Below are 7,626 nucleotides of genomic sequence, written 5' to 3'. Positions count from 1 at the left end.
GCTTTTCCATTTTTACGAAAACCACAGAGGCGTCTTGTTCAGCGTGCTGTCAAACCTACACTAGCAAGGAGATCGGGCTGAAACTATAGCTACAAGCTATCCAAGGATGGTACTATAGAATGTCACCTCAAGGTAGGCCTAGTGGCGTCATCTCTTGGTTAGGCCGGAAACTTATCAATCCACCCTCGTATGTATATAAGTATTCATAAGTACATACATGAAATAAATGCGTACATATTGGTATATGTATAACCGTTTATCAATATCATTAGAGAAAATCAAATAAAGCCTAAAATTAGCCGACCGTGAAATTAGCTCATAATGACTTCATACATTCTAAATAATACCTAATAACTACTAATAAACTCATAAAAATACCTAGTAAAATAAAATCCTTAAATTAAAAAATAATGTTCTCCGTAACTATTCCTCTGCTGTTGAAACATTTTGTCCATAATTACAAGAACGATTTATAAGCTTTTTTTGACAATTATTTATTGTCCTCTAAAATTTAGTATTTTATCAAGCATCAGATTGTAGAAGAATTTCCGTATGTGTAACACTTGAAGTTAAATTGACAAAAATTAAAATATTATCCAGTAAAAAGCTCTCGAGTAACAGGTTAACTCCGATAAACTTGAAAAAACTTACTATTATCATCATACTAAAGGAACGTAGACATGTGAAGTCCTTTTTCCTAAATAAAGTGTCAAAAAATACATTCTTGTTCTGGACCCTACTCAATAATTTTTCCTTTCAATATTGACTAACTAACTAATTCTATATGATATATGATATTAACGTATGTAAAGGTATAAACACTTACCAAAACATTTACTTGATAATTTTGTAGTACAGGAGAGGAGTTCTGAAATAGAAATAACAACAAAAATTAAAAATGAATGCATTAGAAAAGAAAACAATATTAAATCGAGTACTTTATTATCTTAGCATTAATGTATTCTTCTACTTTTAGTTAGGTAGAGACTTCTTTGCAATTTAGGTAAAAGAAAATTTAAAACAAAAGTTCCTGAGATAGGATTGGAAACATTAGTAGGATTGTCGTTGGTAAGTGGCCAATAAAAGTTGGATGAAACTTAGGGAAACGATGGTCAATTAAGACAGGCGAAACTAAGAAGATCTATCATGTTATAGGTAGTTCAATACATCTAAATTTGTGATTTTTCATATCTACATATGAATCTAGCAGGCTAAATAAGAAATAGGAACTACATTCATACATAAACTGACATTACAGTATCAGATTTCAGAAATAGCTGGAAACTCGTTGAGATACGCTACGCTAATATGCTAATCAAAGCTTTTTTCAGATTTTGGAGATATCCTATTAGAAAGCGACGAGTGGATGCTTCAAAAGGAATAAATAAACTAAATAGGAAACTCACCGCCCTTACGATAATTACCTACCACAAAACCTTTTCCTTGCGGACACATGTTTCAACCAAACTCAGTGTCGCACAATGCCCATATTATAAATTGACGAAACACGTTCTAATATAACTAGGGCGAGTCCTCTTTTACAAGTTTTATTTATGAAATCCTCAGTTTATATTTTAAGAACGAAATCCCATGTCTCGATAATAATGCCTAATAATTAATTGTAGACTTTACAGTTTGATTGCGACATATACATGGGTATAGGTATGGGTATAGGGAGTCAGGCAGGGATGCACACAGGCAGGGATGCACACTGTCACCGCTACTTTTTAATCTATACATCGAAGACGCCATCAACATCATTAAAGACAGTACAATTGTAAGAATAGATGTACAAAGGAAAAAGATTAGTATGCTTAGATTTGCAGATGATATAGCAGTATTAGCATCTAGCAAGGAGGACCTAGAGATAGCTTTAAATAAAATGGAAGCGGTACTGACAGATCAGTACTGTATGAAAATAAATAAAAGTAAAACTAAAATACTGATATGCAAGGGAAGAAAAAGTAGGGAAAGAGCGAATATAAAGATAGGAGACGAAAAATTAGAAGAAGTGGCTGATTTTAGATACCTAGGAAGTCAGATAAGTGAGGATGGAAGGAGTAGTAGGGATATAAAGCAGAGGATAGCGCAGGGTCGTGTCGCCTTTAATAAAAAGAAGTCACTTCTATGCTCGCGAACGGTTAATTTAGAAATTCGAAAAAGGTTGTTAAAGGTGTATGTTTGGAGCACGGCGTTGTACGGGTGCGAAACATGGACAGTGGGAGCGGCGGAAAAGAAAAGGTTAGAAGCGTTCGAAATGTGGTGTTATAGGCGGATGATGAGGATATCGTGGGTAGAAAAGGTTAGAAATGAAGAGGTATTGGAAAGAATAGGAGAACAGAGGACTCTATGGAAGTCAATAAAAAATAGGCGAGATAGGTTGGTAGGACACCTTCTCAGGCATGAAGGTCTAGTCAGAGACATATTAGAGGCAGAAACAGGAGTTAGGAGGGGTAGAGGTAGACCTAGATTAGATTACTGTTCGCAAATAGTTAAGGATGTGGGTTGTTCTAGTTTTAGGGAAATGCGAAGTTTAGCTCAGGATAGGAAAGAGTGGAGGTACGTGTCCAACCAGTCTTAGGACTGATGACCTTATGATGATAGGTATGTTATAAACACACCCCCCTACATGAAAGTTTTCTTTGAAAAATCGTACTGATTAGCAATTGTACAACGTTGCAGAACGATAGGGTCGTTTTGAATTCCGCGAACGCATAGTGTTTGCAATATGACCTGAAATATGTATGGAAGCAGGTTCGAAAGTAACGGACACGTTTTAGCACTTTACTCTTCCTCCATTCTTCCAGCAGGTCGTAAAATACAAATGTTCAGATAGAGAGAGAGAAACCCAAGTCAAACGACTTTGGCTCTGTCGTACCTACGTTACGTTCCAAACTGCCGCATGAACAGTTACCCTGTATTCGGGATACTGTAATATTTGGAATAAATAAGATTTAAAATTGAAATGCACGACCATAAAAGGTGTGTCAACTCTTACAGATATTATTATGTTTATTCTCATGGCATCGTATTTGCATTTAATGCGAGCAAACAAGTCATTCCGATAAGAAAATACGGGGTAGTATTTTCTTGTTCAAAACTGAGATCGAGACATTTTATACGATGGCGATGTTAAGTTTTTTGAACCGTTTATAGGCAGGTATAAGAAAAAACCCTTTTTTTCACTATTCTTTCCAAAATAACATAAAATTTCAGATTGACACAGTTAATTTATGATGTAAACTAAGTGAATATTTGTTCATTCTCCATTCTTCCAAAATTAATTTTCGGACTGGTGAAATTGGATCATATATCCATTAATAAAACGCGATTAAAAATTTAAAACAGCCATTATACATTTCACTTAAAAGACATTTCTTTAACAGAACAAAATTCCACATTTTTAATTTAAATTTTGCCACACTTTAAGTCCAGCTAGGACTACCCCAGGGTAATTCAGACCCGATCGGTATTATCGGAAAATAATGAAAATTTATATATGAATAAATAACCAGTCGTGTATACCTACACGCCTATTTATTTTTATATATGCACATGTGGTTTTGACAAGTAAATAGTAGACAAGATATACGTTTCTCGACTTGTTCATCTTGGTATGGACTCGTATCTCATCATCTCGTTCTTGATATTGTCTTCGTTTTCAATACGAGACAAGATCAGTGGAGCAGCTAGCATAGTATGGCTAGGTAGTGCAGTGTACCGGACCCTAATCATCAATTGGGGGGGGGGGCTTTTCTTATGATATAGCCGTTTTTGAAAAAATTCAAATATTTTTCATTATTTTTCAGACTGAATTTTTAAAATGCCGGAGCAGGTGTGTGATTAATGATATCAAAGAGCATTGAGACCAACTTTCAAGGATAAATTTGAAGACAACCAAAAATGTTCTATTTACAAGTTTTGCCAACCCTTAGGGGTTGAATTTTAAAATATTTTTCATTATTCCTTGTATGCATCATAAAAATTTCAGTTGACCAGGTCCAAGAATTTACCCTGGACGTTGATGAGTCGGAAAGTCAGGACTTTTTAAACATACATAAAGATCACAAAAAGCTCTGACATGCCAAAATGTTTCCTTGAACTGTTACTTATTTCAACAAGTTCGCATTCACGTTTTGTTGTGCGAATGACGATAAATTGACATGAAATATGGATCAAAAGCAAATGTTTGAGCTTTTTCCGCTGATTTATTTATTGTGGGGGTCGACAGCCTAGAATACGAATTGCATCATTTGTACAAGCACACGTTCAGTCAAGTCAGCACTTGTAAAACAAAAGTATCACAGCAAAAATTTATGTTCGCATCTGTACCATTATTCCAGGGAAGATTATTGTGATGTAGTTGATATAAGAATGATATTCCCTCTTAATACTAATTGTATTAAGCTCTATTCAGCAATAACACGTACTTGTAAGGACAACTGTAAGATATTTGCTTACTTTCAGCAGCTAATTAAAAAAATATTGGTAAACGTCTAGATGATGGCCCCTCTTAAGGGGGCGGGGGTGGGTGGAGAGGATGGTCACCTGAGTAAAACCCCATAAAAAATTTTGCGGCAGTCTCACCCCCATAAAAAGTTATGGGGGTTGAAAGCTGATTATTTTGACAATTTTCATACACTATAATTCAAATAAAATTCAATAAAAAAATTATTTTCAAGCGGGTGGAGGTGGGGGATCGAAAGAGGGTGGTCACTTGAACAAAACCCGATAACCTAACCTAACCTAACCTACCCTATTGATAAAGATATTTAAATAATGTTTTATATAACTTTCTCAATATTTTTATGTATTTTTCATTAGTTTTACCTTTGAATATTGTTTAAGAATGACTATATAAATATTTACATGCCTAGAAATGTATAAAAATTGGCATATTTATTAATTTTGAACCCCCATAACTTTTTATGGGGGTGAGACCGCCACGAACTTTTTATGGTGGGGGCCATCATCTAGACCTTTACCAAAACATTTTTATTAAAACTCATGACTCACTCATTATCATTTTTCAGAATAAAAGATTGAAATTTGGTTTTTGTTAATTTCGTGGCAGGGGTTACTGTCGTGGAGTTCTTATTTCAACACCCTTGCTAGTCGGGTCTCAACTGATCGTGTCCTTCTGCAGCAACTTAACAGTGTATTTACGTTTTTTTATAAATTTCTTAATTACAGTGTTGTTATGCTTCATAATTACTGTTTTGTGCGAATTTTTGTCATGCATACTAATTACGTAATTACAGACATATAAGCAAAGTTCAAATTGAACTGTTCAATATCGGTAGAGACTTATAAATAAACAAGATAAATGTGGCGACATACAGTTAGCGTGGAATGAGACAATAATAATGCCTCACATTGCTTATCAAACGACCTTTGCATTTAAATGTGAGTAATATAGAGATAAGTATTAAATAACAAGTGCTTGAACTGTTATGTTTACTGAAGTATGTATAGTGAAACCAAGTACCTACTAAAAGACTTAAAATTTTCTTATTTTTCCCAGACTTCATCAAAAGTAAAAAACCATAAATATAACAAAAAAGGAGAGTTCAGATAAAAGATGCCGCAAAGCTCAATTATGTAATATAAACATTTTTTTTTAATTTTTAACTAAACCAATTAAATACATTCATATAGAAGCACTTGTTGACGTTGACCATTCCAGGCATGTTGACTCCACAATCGCTAGGATTCTGCTTTTCTCAGGCATGGCAGAAAACTAGAATCCGATGATTTTGAGGAACAGGAAAAACCTTAAAGGGCGAAAAACTTACAATCTAATGACATAATAGCGCGTATAATCACTTCAGGCCTTTCGAAAATGCCTCCTTTACAACCCGAAGAAGAAGAAGACCACTGGTCCGCAATTTCCAGCAAGGGTAGGTCCCTTTGTTTCCATTCCAAATCTGTACCGTTCAATGCTGAAGAAATTTATTCGATAGATCTGTGCTGACTACAATAACAGAACCCATTTTTAGCAGGATGGAACCACGGCACATAGAGGTAGGTTCTCAAAAGAGACAACGGAGCATTTTTCCGAGAAAATGTTACTCGGATGATATCGACTATCCTCCAGGCTCTGTAGATTACCAGACCTACCTCTAGGGACACCTCAACATCAACAGTTGAAGTCCCACAAGAAAGCATCCGACGCGAAATCGTCAGCCTCAACCCAGATCATGAGGTCATGATTGCAAGAATGTCTGGCGCTGGACGCCATTTAAGCAGGATTATTTATGATCATCGTCATCATCATCATAAGGGAATTAGTTCTAGTCGTAAGATTGGTTGGATCTTCGCATTTCCTTAAAACTAGAACATCCCATATCCTTAACTATTTGTGAACAGTAATCTAATCTAGGTCTACCTCTAATCCTCTTAATTCCTGTTCCTGCTTCCAGTATGTCTCTAACTTACCCTTCATGCCTGAAAAGGTTTCTTATCAACCTATCTCGCCTATTTCTTATTGACTTCCATAGCCCTCTGCTCTTCTATTCTTTCTAATACCTCTTCATTTCTAACATTCTCTATCTATGTTATCATCATTCGACTGTAACACCGCATAATATATGTTTAAATAAATAATTTTAAGTTCGCATTTACTCGAGTGTTTATTATTACGTAGTTGAAGTGTAAAATCGGACATCCTGAATTTGTAGGTGATGATGGTGACTGACGTTCTTTCTTCTTTTTCAAATAACCCCTTCCCGTTTCAGGAATCCGCGATTTGGAGTTCGTTTGGTTTAGAATCGTAACCGAGTCATCATTTCGGGCAAGTTTATGCAATGTTTAAACAGTCGTGTAATCAGTCGCCGCGTGCATACATTTACATGACACGTAACAGTAGATGAAAAGGGGTTGCCATAGCGCCCCCGCGGCGTCGATCCGACGCTGCTGTCGGCCGCACAGACTGCGGGTATCTCACCCTCTCATTGTGCCGCAATTATGTAAAGTGATGGATTTAATCGAGGAGGACCTAAAGCAAGCTAGCTATACCTACGAAAATTTAAGTGTTTCAGAAGAACACGATTCTTTATTTTAATATGGATGTGATTATCACGATACGTATTATACCTGCGTCTGTTGGTACGTATTTACCGGGAAATAGTTTTTTATTGATTCGCTGATACTTATTTTACTTGAAATCTCCTCCTGGTGTTCTCTTGCGTTGGTAGGTTAGATGAGAAGCGTTAGATATGGTGCTTCCAACACGACATCATCGACTTGGAACTTAATAAGAAAAATGCGAGATAGGTTGGCAGGGCATATTCTTAAGCATGAAGGGCTAGTTAGAGACATCATTATCATAAGGTCGTCAGTCCTAAGACTGGTTGGACACGCACTTCTACTCTTTCCTATCCTGAGCTAGTCTTTGCATTTCCCTAAAACTAGAACAACCCACATCCTTAACTATTTGCGAACAGTAATCTAATCTAGGTCTTCCTTTACCCCTCCTAACTCCAGTTTCTGCCTCTAATATGTCTCTGACTAGACCTTTATGCCTAAGAGAAGGTGTCCTTCCAACCTACCTCGCCTATTTCTTCTGATTGACTTCCATACAGTCCTTTGTTCTCCTATTTTATCTAATATCTTCTCTTAATTTCT

General features: G+C 35.9%; 1 long non-coding RNA gene across 3 annotated transcripts; it reads left to right on the top strand.

The window, feature by feature from the left end:
• Positions 1–4,972: 4,972 nt before the first annotated feature.
• LOC108736905 lies at positions 4,973–7,314 on the top strand. 3 transcript variants are annotated; one of them, XR_001937787.2, is made up of 4 exons: positions 4,973–5,406; positions 5,525–5,601; positions 5,687–5,900; positions 6,003–7,314. It is a non-coding gene; the product is annotated as an uncharacterized LOC108736905 (long non-coding RNA). The 3 variants fall into 3 exon arrangements; XR_001937785.2 differs by having other exon boundaries at positions 4,973–5,601; XR_001937786.2 differs by having other exon boundaries at positions 4,973–5,601; positions 6,000–7,314.
• The last annotated feature ends 312 nt before the right edge of the window (positions 7,315–7,626 follow it).

This window comes from Agrilus planipennis, unplaced genomic scaffold, assembly GCF_000699045.2.
Source record: "Agrilus planipennis isolate EAB-ADULT unplaced genomic scaffold, Apla_2.0 scaffold55, whole genome shotgun sequence".
Classification (NCBI taxonomy): domain Eukaryota; kingdom Metazoa; phylum Arthropoda; class Insecta; order Coleoptera; family Buprestidae; genus Agrilus; species Agrilus planipennis.
This window is presented reverse-complemented; position numbering and strand designations above follow the sequence as displayed.